The 12,377-nt window shown below is 33.4% G+C and overlaps 1 long non-coding RNA gene and 1 pseudogene across 1 annotated transcript; one reads left to right on the forward strand and one right to left on the reverse strand.

Moving 5' to 3' along the window:
- LOC116405844 overlaps positions 1-12,377 on the reverse strand; it is a 133,422-nt pseudogene that overhangs the window by 69,311 nt on the left and 51,734 nt on the right.
- On the forward strand, positions 781-1,983 carry LOC116405859. Its single transcript, XR_004218938.1, has 3 exons — positions 781-970; positions 1,431-1,505; positions 1,626-1,983. It is a non-coding gene; the product is annotated as an uncharacterized LOC116405859 (long non-coding RNA).

Consider the following 12,377-nt stretch of genomic DNA (forward strand, 5'->3'; position numbering starts at 1 on the left):
AACCATTTCTGGTTCCTTCTCTGAGAGTGCAGTAAGTGTATTGTTAGCAATGTAGTAGGCATAAGGTAGGAACATGATGCATTTTGTGTTTTATCCATCTAAGTTTTTGGTTTATGCAACAAAACCTTAGCTTGAATTACAACTTCATATCATTTTTCCTACTGCATTCAGGACATAATCAGAAGATACACTGAATGTTCTTGCATTGGGAAGAAGCATGCTGCTTTGGCTGGTTCTTTGGGTTCCTTCACATGGGAAAAGCCTTCACATTCAGAGTTTGAGCAATTAGCAAGGCTATTATTCTCCCATGACTCTGAAACTTATGTTATTTAGTTCACCATATTATCGTCGATAATGAACCAAATTTCATTTCTGAATTGCGATTTGACCAAGAATTTGAAAACAAAAATGCATATTGTTTTCTTTTTTATTCTTTTCTATTGCGTATCATTTTCTATTGGTCATTTGTTGTGCAATGTCTTCTTCTTAAGTCATTGGTTACTTTGTAAAGAGAAAAACAAAGTGATTTATTTCATCGTTCTACTCTTTCTACAACATTTCCGTACAAAAACAAGAACACTGCTAACAGGTAGATCAAACTTCGCTAAAATTCGTTTCCCTTCTTGGAAGATATTCGTCCATGCCTAAACTTGCAGCTGGAAACTGATTGTTCTCGATCATGTCCAGTGCTGAACCCCCAAATGGATTGGAAGGATCAAGGGTGAAGGTTTATTTTCTTCTTATCGTTGGTTAGAGTTTTTCTTTCGTTTTCTTCTGCTTTGAGTCAATTCCATTGTTTTTTAAGAATTTAAAGTTATGGGTGTGATGATCCTTTGTTAGGAACGTTTTGGCAAGACTGGAGACTGCTTATCTGAGTCGGAATCCCACTGCAAAATCATTTTGGAGCTTATTCGATCAGTTCATGTTGATACAAATTTCTCTTGATCGTAATGCATTTGGAACTTTTGGAGTATTTTTCTTCCTTCCATTTATTTTCAACTTTCAATTTCATTTTCAATTTCTGCGTATTTTTTATTCTTTCTTATGTATATTGTTTTCTAATGGTCATTTGTGGTGCAAATTCTTTCCTTTTAAGTCAATGGTTATTTTGTAAATAGAAAAACAAAGTGAACCATGTCATCGTTCTACTCTTTCTACAACATTTCCATAAAGAAGCAAGAAAACAATAGTCTTTTGTGATTTAACATTTTGCCATTCGTGGCGATACCCTTAAATCTCCTCACAATCTCTTTGTTCTTCCAACAATCATTAAGAAAAATCCCTCGAATCTGAACCCCATGTCTTTTCTTTTCTCCTCACCAGCTAGAATTTTGCCCACTCTCCAAACAAAATCTTTTCAACCTTATTTTTCTTTACTACCCATTTCCAAAAATTTGATTTCCCTCCTCGAAAAATCATCGTCCATGCAGAAACCTGCGGCTGGGAGCTGATTGTTCTCGATCAAGTCCAGTGCTGAACCCCCAAATGGATTGCAAGGATCAAAGGTTAAGGTTTATTTTTTTGTTATCGTTGGTTAGAGTTTTTGTCTTTTTTTTTTCTGCTTTGAGTTAATTTCATTGTTTTTGAAGAATTTAAAGTTGTGGGTTGTGCTGATTCTTTCTTAGGAACGTTTTGGAAAACCTGGAGACTGCAAATCTGAGACGAAATTCTACTCAAAATCCGTTTTGGAGCTTGTTCTATCTGTTCATGGTGAATCAAGTCCGTTTTGTTCTGCTTGCACTTTCATTTTGAATTTTTGCATATTTTTTATTCTTTTCGATGTATATTGTTTTCTAATGGGCATTTAGTGTGCAATGTCTTTCTTTTAAGTCATTGGTTACTTTGTAAAGAGAAAAAAAAGTGAATTATGTCCTTGTTCTACTCTTTCTACAACATTTACATAAAAAAGCAAAAAAACTGCTAAAACAGGCAAATCAAACTTCCTTAAGCATTCAATTGGCCATTTAGTCTTTTGGGATTTAACATTCTTCCATTCTTTTTGTTACCCTTAAATCTCTTTGTTCTTCCAACAATCATTAAGAAAAATCATTGTAAACCGAACCCCATGTGTTTCATTTTTCTCCTCATCGGCCAGGATTTTGTTTGGGGAGTTGACAAAATTCTGGCCGATGAGGAGAAAAATGAAACACATGGGGTTCGGTTTACAATTTTGTCAACTCCCCAAACAAAATTCTTTCAACCTTATTTTTCTTCACTACCAATTTCCAAAATCTTCATTTCCCTCGGAGAATCTTTGTCGATGCCGAAACTTGCGGCTGGGAACCAATAGTTCTCAATCATGTCCAATGTTGAACCTCCCATTGGACGACAATGATTAAGGGTTAAGGTGGATTTTTTTGTTATCGTTGGTTAGAATTCTTGTTGTGTTTTTTTCTGCCTTGATTTAATTCCATTGTTTTTGAAGAATTTAAAGTTATAGGTTTGTGATGCATGTTGATGGGAAGCTGAATCCTTTGTTCGGAAAGTTTTGGTCAACATGGATGCAATTTGTTGGAGTCAGAATCCCATTGCAAAATCTGTTTTGGGGATTGTTCAATTTGTTCATGATGATACAACTTGTTATGTTCACATTGCATTTATAACTGTTGGGGTATTTTTCTTCCTTCCATTTTTTTTCTACTTCCAATTTCATTTTCAATTTCTGGATTGAGCATTCAATTTCAAGAAACCCATTGCATATTTGTCAAAAGAAAATTTCAGTTGGCAAGTGTTTTGGAACATCAGGAAAAAATAATTGTATAGTTTATAAGTTCGGGTAATTTTGAGGTAGTTGTCCGGTAATGAATTTTTCTAAATTACCTTGACTCTACCTTAATATAGGACGTGTGTGTCTTCTAATTTCACTTTAGTTGGGCCTTTCTTTTTACTGGATCTTATTTTGTATTGGTCATTCGTTGTGCAAGCCTGGAGCCGGCTTCTATGAGTCGGAATCCCACTACAAAATTCGTTATAGAGCTTGTTCGATTTGTTCACAGTGAGACATGTTTGTTATGATCATATTGCATTTAGAACTTTTGGGGTATTTTTCTTCCTTCCATTTTTTTCCTACTTCCAATTTCATTTTTAATTTCTGCATTTTTTTTATTGTTTCTTGAGTATATTGTTTTCTATTGGTCATTTGTTGTTCAATGTCTTTCTTTTAAGTCATTGGTTACTTTGTAAAGAGAGAAACAAAGTGAACCATGTCATCGTTCTACTCTTTGTACAACATATCCATAAAGAAGCAAGAAAATTGCATATAGCCATACCAAACGTACAATTCAATTCCCATTCCTCTGTCTTTTCCCTAGCTTGAAAGAGAATTTCTTTCTTCCTTCTTCCTCTCAATTGGCCATTTAGTCTTTTCGGGGATTTAACATTCTGCCATTGTCGTTGCCGTTAAACCTTCTCACAATCTCTTTGTTCTTCCAACAATCATTAAGAAAAATCTGTGTAAACTAAACCCCATTTCTTCCATTCTCTTTCCACTGGCTAGAGTTTTTCCCACTCACCAAACAAAATCCTCTCAACCTTATTTTTCTTCACTACCCATTTCCAAAATTTTCATTTACTTGGAAATTCTTTGTCGATGTCGAAACCTGCAGCTCGGAATCGATTGTTCTCGATCATGTCCCGTTCTGAACCTCCCAATGGACTGCAAGGATCAAGGCTTAAGGTTTATTTTTTTTGTTATTGTTGGTTAGATTTCTTGTTTTGTTTTGTTCTGCTTTAAGTTAATTGCATTGTGTTTGAAGAATTTAAAGTTATGGGTGAGATGATCCTTTCTTAGGAACGTTTTGGTATGGATTGATGTGGCAATATGGATTGATGTATCTTTTTCAAGTAAAAAATAATTAAAAGCTGATAAATACACAACATAAATTAATTACAACGTAGAAACAAAATAATTACAGTTGAAGAATGTGGATATTTTGGTATTTTATAAAATACCGTGCACGTGCAAAAAATACTATTTGCTAAAATTCAAAAGAAAAAGTAGTTTGTCATTTTTCAAAATGATCCATAAAAATGTTGTTATATCTCTTATGACAAAGAGTGTGAATCTACTAGTCCATATTCGACTTGTTTTTTTGTTGGTAAAATTGGATAAGACCGCATTATATTGAAATAAATACACTAATGACATTTTAAAACCAATAGTGATAGAAATTATAATTTAATTAATGTTCTTAAGTCAAATAAACATGGTTTAAAAGTCTTTATAAACACAATTAGTGTAATTGTTTTTAATTTTAATTCATTTACACATCTTTGTGCGTGTGTGAGTTTGTGTGGGTGCGTGCGCATGCGCATGTGCGTGTATGTGTGTGCGTTTGTGCGTATGTTCGTGTGTGGCTGTCGCGCGTGTGTACGTGTGTGTACACGTGCGTACATGTGTGTGTGCACATGTGTGCGTACATGTTTGCGTGTATGCACATTTTGTGCGTGTGCATGTGTGGGTGGGTGTGCACATGTGCTTGTGTGCAAACAAGTTGATATTTTTTAATGTAGACTTTCTCCTAGTTTTAAAATAATAATTTAGTTATCTTTATATTCAAACTATTAATGTTATTTTGAGATAAAGATGGTGAACAAGTTGATACTTTTTAGTTTTGAAATTCAATTAAGATTATTTCAATACAAAATCTATCGTTGCGATTTTAAAATTCTGAAAAATAATAATTTTGTTATTTTGAAATTCAATTTGGTTATTTTAAAATTCAAATTCAATTAGGTTATTTTGAAAATAGTAAGATTGTATAAAGTTATAAAAACTTGAACCAATTAGTTGAGTCTCGAGATATTAAGAAAAAAGTTATGACATGGGTTGATGTATCTTTTTCAGGTAAAAAATAATTAAAAGCTGATAAATGCATAACATAAATATATTACAACGTAGAAACGGAATAATTACAGTTGGAGAAAGTGGATATTTTGATATTTTATAAATTACCATGCACGTGCAATAAGGCTATATGTTAAAATTTAAAAAAAAAATAGTTTTGCCATTTTTTAAATTGACCCATAAAAACGTTGTTATATCTCTTATGAATAGTGTGAATCTACTAGTCCATATTCGACTTGTTTTTTTTTTTTTTTTGTAAAATTGGATAAAATCGCATTATATTGAAATAATCACACTAATGACACTTTTCAACCAATATTGATAAAAATTATAATTTAATTAATGTTATTAAGTCAAATGAACATGGTTTAAAAGTCTTTTTAAACACAAGTAATGTAATTGTTTCTTATCTTTAATTCATTTACGCAGTTTTGTGCATTTGTGCGTGTGGGTGTGTGGGTATGCGTGTGGGTGTGAGTGTGCGTTCGTGCGTGTGTGTATGCGTGCGAGTGTGTGTGCGTGCAGGTGTACGTTTGTGCACATTTGTGCATGTGGGTGGGTGTGTGTATGCGTGTGTGCATTCGTGTTTGTGTGCTGATGTGCACACGTGTGTGTGTGTCTGTATGTGTGCTTATGTGTGTCTGTGTGTGTGCGGACGCGTATGTGCTTGTGCGCGTGGGTGTGTCGGTGTGTGTGCGCTCATACGTGCGTGTGTACGTGTGTGCGCGTTTGCCCGTGTCCGTGTGTGCTTGTGTGTGAACAAGTTGATATATTTTAATGTTGAGTTTCTCTCAATTTTAAAATAATAATTTTATTATCTTGATATTCAAGTCATTAATGTTATTTTGAGATAAAAGATAGCGAACAAGTTGATATTTTTTAATTTTGAAATTCAATTTAGGTTATTTTAATACAAAATCTATCTGAGATTTTGAAATTTTGAAAAATAATAATTCTGTTATTTTGAAATTCAATTTGGTTGTTTTGAAATTTCAATTCCATTAGGTTATTTTGAAAATTGTAAGATTGAGTAAATTTATGAAAATCTTGAATCAATTACTTGAGTCTCGAGATATTAAGAAAAAATTTATGATATAGGTTTATGTATCTTTTTCAGATAAAAAAATAATTAAAAGTTGATAAATGCATAACATAAACTAATTACAAAGTAGAAACAAAATAATTACAGTTGGAGAAGATGGATATTTTGGTATTTTAGAAAATACCATGCACGTGATAGAATGCTATTTGCTAAAATTCAAAAGAAAAAGTAGTTTTGTCATTTTTAAAATGACCCATAAAAACGTTGCTATATCTCTTATGACAAAGAGTGTGGATCTACTGGTCCATATTCGACTTGTTTTTCGTTGGTAAAATTGGATAAAACTCCATTATATTAAAATAATTACACTAATGAATCTTTTCAACCAATATTGATAAAAATTGTTATTTAATTAATGTTATTAAGTCAAATGAATATGGTTTAAAAGTTTTTCTATACACAATTAATTTAATTATTTTTTTATTTTAATTCATTTACACATCTTTATACATACGTGTGTGTGTGTGTGTTCGCGTGTGTGTGTGTAGGTAATGTGTGGATGGTGTGTGTGTGTGTGCAAAAGTGCGTGCGTGCGCACGTGTGCGAGTGTGCTTGCGTGCATGTGTATGTGTGCGTTCGTGCGTGTGTGCGTGTGCGAACATGTTGATATTTTTTAGTGATGAGATTCTTCCAATTTTAAAATAATAATTTCGTTATCTTGATGTTTAAGCCATTAATGTTATTTTGAGATAAAAATAGCGAACAAGTTGATATTTTTTAATTTTGAATTCAATTAAGGTTATTTTGATACAAAATCTATGTTGAGATTCTCAAATTCTGAAAAATAATAATTTTGTTATTTTGAAATTCAAATTCAATTGGGTTATTTTGAAATTAGTAAGATTGAATAAAGTTATTAAAATATTGAATCAATTAGTTGAGTCCCAAGATATTAAAAAAAAAGTTGCAATATGGATTGATGTATATTTTTCAAGTAAAAATTAATTAAAAGCTGATAAATGACATAAATTAATTACAACGTAGAAACTAAATAATTACAGTTGGAGAAGGTGGATATTTTGTAAAATACCATGCACGTGCAAAAAATGTTATTTGCTAAAATTCAAAAGAAAAAATCGTTTTTCCATTTTTTAAAATAACCCATAGAAAAGTTGTTATATCTCTTAGGACAAAGAGTGTGGATCTACAGGTCCATATTCGACTTATTTTTTGTTGGTAAAATTGCATAAAACCGCATTATATTGAAATAATGACACTCTTAAACCAATATTGATAGAAATTATAATTTAATTAATGTTTTTAAGTCAAATGAACATGATTTTTACTCCTAAACATAATTATTGTAATTGTTTTTTAATCTTAATTCATTTACACATCTTTGTGCATATGTGTGCGTGCGCGTGTGGGTGAGTGTGCGTGTACGCTAGCGTGTGCAGTGTGCGTGTGTCCGCGCATGTGCACGCGTGTGTGCATGTGTATGCGCGTGTCCGTGTGTGCGCATGTGCACGTGTGTGTGTGTCTATGTGTGCGTGTGCCGTGTGCATGTGTAAAACGTAATGTATTATGTGTGAAATTATTTGATTTGTGGAAGTTAAGTGCGTTGGAATGATATGTGGTTAATTCTGAAATTTGAAATCATTTTGTTAAAGTGGTAATTTTTGGATTGATTGGTTGGTAAATTAAATTTGTAAAGTTGAAAGTATTATGAGTAATTATTGTTTATGGGTATAAGCAAAGTTATAGACGAATAAGAATAATTATATTATGGGATAATATAATTATTAAGGAAACGAGAGAAGTTATTGATGATGGATTGAGTTAGTAATGAAGAAAGAGAAAAATTAATTGAAATAGAAAAAAATGAGTTCGTTGGGGAAATTAAATAATGATAATAAAGATAATGACAATAATAATAATAATACTTATTATTATTGTATATATTAAATAAGTCTCTCTCGTATTTCGTGCTCATCTTCTCCACCCCACTCTTTCTTCTTCACCATTTAACCCTAGAGTAGCTGTCGCCCCGCTCCTCCAGCCATCATCGAATGCAGCACTCCGGTGAGAGAGTCCCTGTCACAGTCGCATAGTCGAAGCGTCACGGTCACGAAGCACAACCGTTCGTTTCTCTCCAGCCGTGTCGACGCGTGTTGCATCGAACCGTCGAACGACCCCTGTCTTCCTCTGTGCGTTCCTCCTCCACATCATCGGTCAGAACCCTCTCTTCCGTCGAAACCATCACCCGTCGTTGCCTCCACTCGCACAGCACCGCCGGACATCATCATGATTGACAGTGAAGGATGCAAGCTGTGAAAGTTTTCTTTTTGCGAGCCACATGTCCAAGTCGTGTTAGTTCGAGTCGTATTCCTTCACCGAGCCTCGTGAATCATCTCTGTGGATCCGAGCCGTTTCGTGTAAGCCATACGCGAGCCACGCGCAACCGATCCATTCCTGTGTGAGTCGTATGCCAGCCGTGAGTCTCAAGACTCGAGCTGAAGCGTTGTTAGTCGAGCCACCTTCAGTTTTAGCCGTCTGCAACATATTTAAGCCCTTGGTGAGTTTTTGCTTAATTCTCGTTGGGTTTGGTACACCCAAATAATTATTGTTTTGGGTCTAAAATGAGTTAGCACTGGAATGAGTTGAATTATGTTGTTTGAGATGGTCGTATAAATAGTTACTTTGAAAACCTTATTATGATTTAGATATAGTATTATTTGTTGAGGCATGCTATAATCAAATATGTTACTTTTGAGTTATGTGTAATTGAGCTAAGATGTTGATCTTATGATAAACATGTATAGGCTATAGTGTTCTGTTAGTTTTGCCTATTAGAGTTGTACCGTATGGGGGTCCATCAGGGTCACCACCTATGTATGCATGTGTGACTTGTTTGAGATGTGATTCGACGGGATCACTTACAGTCTGACTCTCCTATAGGATGATTCCTTCGGGTTCACCGAGAGCCTAGATGTGTCCCTACGGAACCACTTGATAGTATGCGTTCGGGAGCGCAATAGTATGCGGTACCATGTTACAGGACTCTAACGAAAGGTTAACAGACACATAGTGAGACCACTATGGGTCTCTTACTAAGTATAAATTTATACTCACTCTTTTAAATGTTTAATTTCAGGTAAGGGTAGAGGCAAGGGCATAATAGCGAATGATAAGAAGTGATCATGGATCGCCATAGGAAACAATTCAGTTTTCTTCCGCATTTATATTTCAATAGTTATATTTTCATAGGTTTATTACAGAACTCTGGTTCAATTACTTTAAGTATTTCTTCTATTTTTGGGCCCAAACTGGTATTTTGATCAGTTATTTTAACTACTTATTATTTAAAGTTTTTCCTCAAATTTTAATTTATTTTCTTGTATATTAAAAAAAATCTATATTTACTTAAATAGTAATGACCTCAACCTTCTAGAAAAGTTGGGGCGTTACAATTAAAACTAAGTTACCTAGGTCATCCTAATGAATAGAAACCTGACTAGTAAACAGAGTTTCATCTAGTAGTTATTATTTTGCCGTCTGATCTTATGTAAACTTATTGCATAAGATACCGTCACTCGTATGTCAACTACACAAACGCGTTGAATCATTGTGTTTGTATCAAATACAAAGTGAGCCATATTCATAGTGTTACCAGGATTAGGTATTCAGCCTTATCCTTGTACTATAGAACCTTTAAGCTGATCTTGAACCTTTATCCCTGTATGTCTCTACATACTGTTTAAGATTCATTAAACAACTTAGGATGTTAGTTTGTTTGATTTGAGTTATTAAGACAACTAATATTATAACCAATAACAATTATTACAATAATAACATGTTATTAACAACGATTAATGGATTATATTTACAATCTACGAGTTTTAGGACATAAATCCCAACATAAACGATCTTTTATTTAGTCTAAACAATATTGTACCAAATCTAAACGATCCATTAGTAACAGTGGTCTATGTCTGTTTATCTGGGATAGACAACTGATGATTTAGATATTGATACATTATCATTTAAATCATGTACTAATATCATTTAGATCTTGTACCAAGAAGCAAAAAAAGAAGATGAGAGATGAAGAAGGAAGAAATTTTGAAAAAGGAAATGAAGAAATCACAGACAAGAAGAAGTGAGAATATGAAAGAGAAGTAATAATATGAAGAAATTAATAATACGAAGAAGAGAAGAATAAATTGCAAAGAAGAAGAAAAAGAAGTGAAGTGAAGAATGGTTTCACAATGCGCAAAAATAATGACAAAGGGAAAATCTGAAATTTATAAAAAAAAATAATGGTGGCTTCATGTGCTTTAATTTTTTGTTACATGCGACGTAAATATTTTTGGGTTTTGCTACATTTATGTGTATTATTCATGATTTAATTTAATTAATTACTTTTCCAATTAATTAATTACTAAGTTAAGCATCACATATTTAACTTAATCTAGAATTTGAATTATCTTCAATTGTATCTCGTGTACGATCGGTATGGGAATCCTCAAGAGGGTGAATAGGGTTTTTACAAATTAATGAAACAAGTGGGCCAAATTAAATAAATTAACAAACTTTTTGCTAATAAATAATGTAATCAATAATCTCATACAAATGCATGCACATCAAAATAACTTATAAGGTGACGTTAACAAATTCAAACATCCATTTTAATGTTTATAACAAGAAAATTGGTAACACAAATATGCAAAGATAAACTTAAACCAACCTAAATAGAGAAGTGAGCAATTAATCTCAAGAACAAAAGTTGCAATTAATTTCAAACACTAAAATTTGATAACAAATTAATTGCAAAATTAAATAGTTGAGAGATAAAGAAATTAACATCGGGAATTTTATAGTGGCTCGGCACAACCGACCTACATCCACTTTTCAAGCTCCTCTTGGTTATTTCACTCAAACTTGACTCTTTCGATGGCTTAGAGTAGATCCATACAACGTTCCTTTTTTCAAGTGTAAGAACAAGCTCAATCATTTCCACGGTTTAGGATCAAACCATTACGACCACTCTTTTTAGAGATCAAGAGAAATCCTTTAAAATGAATTAGAAATGAAGCACGATATGAGAAAATCCTCTAAATTAGTAGATTTACAAATTTGTAGTACTCAACAATTAAATCCCCAATACAATAAACTAGGACATCCCCATACCCATTACACATCTCCCACTTGTCCTAGATTACCTAATGTACAAAACTCGCAGATCTAGACTCTCTAGATGAGCCTCGAACACTTTAGCCGTGAGAGTCTTTGTAAATGGATCAGCAATGTTATGCTCCAAAGCGATCTTGGTGACTATCACTTCACTTCGTTGCACAATCTCTTGTATCAGATGATATTTTCTCTCTATATGTTTTCCTCATTTGTGGCTATGAGGTTCCTTATAATTGGTCACTGCCCAATTGATATCAAAATATAAAGTGATGGGCATGTTCATATTTGGAACAACTTCCAAATCTTGCAGAAACTTCCTTAGCCAAATTGCTTCTATTGTTGCTTCACAAGCAACGACGTACTCAACCTTTATAGTAGAGTCTACAATGCATCCTTGCTTGATGCTATGACATGCTACTGTTCTCCCGTTTAGGGTGAACACTAATCCCACTAGATTTCCTAGAATCCTTATCTGTTTAGAAATCAGGATTAAATCCCTAGCTTCATACACAAGCATGTAGTTTCTCATTCTCCTAAGATACTTAAGAATAATTTTAACCGTCGTCTAGTGGTCTAACCCTAAGTTGGACTGATATCTACTGACTATTCCCACTACATAATAAATGTCTAACCTAGTGCAGAACATAACATAAATTAAGCTACCCACAACTAAGGCATATGGAATATGTCTCATATCTTCTCAACTTCTTGAGGTGTCTTAGGACATTGTTCCTTAGACAAGTAAACCTCGTGCTTGAAAGGTAATAAATCCTTCTTAGAGTTTGCATCGAATATCGAACCAATATTTTGTCGATATAGGTTGCCTGAGACAGTGCTAGCATTTTGTTCTTACGATCCCTTATGATTTGGATCCCAAGAACAAATTGTGCCTCTCCCAAATCTTTCATTTAGAATTGGACTGGTAGCCAAGTTTTAACGTTAGTTAGGTATCCTACATCATTTCCAGTGAGAAGGATATCGTCCACATAAAGTACTAAGAAAGCTACTTTATCTTTGTTGATTTTCTTGTATACACAAGGCTCATCAACATTTTGGTCAAAACCGTAAGATTTGATCGCAATATCAAATCTAATGTTCCAAGATCTAGATGTTTATTTCAACCCATAAATGGATCGATTCAGCTTGTAAACTTTTTGTTTCTAACCTTGGGTTATGAACCCCTCAGGCTGAGACATAAAGATACTCTCTTCAAGATTGCCACTTAGAAAAGCAGTATTAACATCCATTTGTCATATTTCATAATCATAAAAAGTGACTATGGACAAGAGAATCCTT

The sequence above is a fragment of the Cucumis sativus genome, unplaced genomic scaffold, assembly GCF_000004075.3.
Source record: "Cucumis sativus cultivar 9930 unplaced genomic scaffold, Cucumber_9930_V3 scaffold38, whole genome shotgun sequence".
In the NCBI taxonomy this organism is placed as follows: domain Eukaryota; kingdom Viridiplantae; phylum Streptophyta; class Magnoliopsida; order Cucurbitales; family Cucurbitaceae; genus Cucumis; species Cucumis sativus.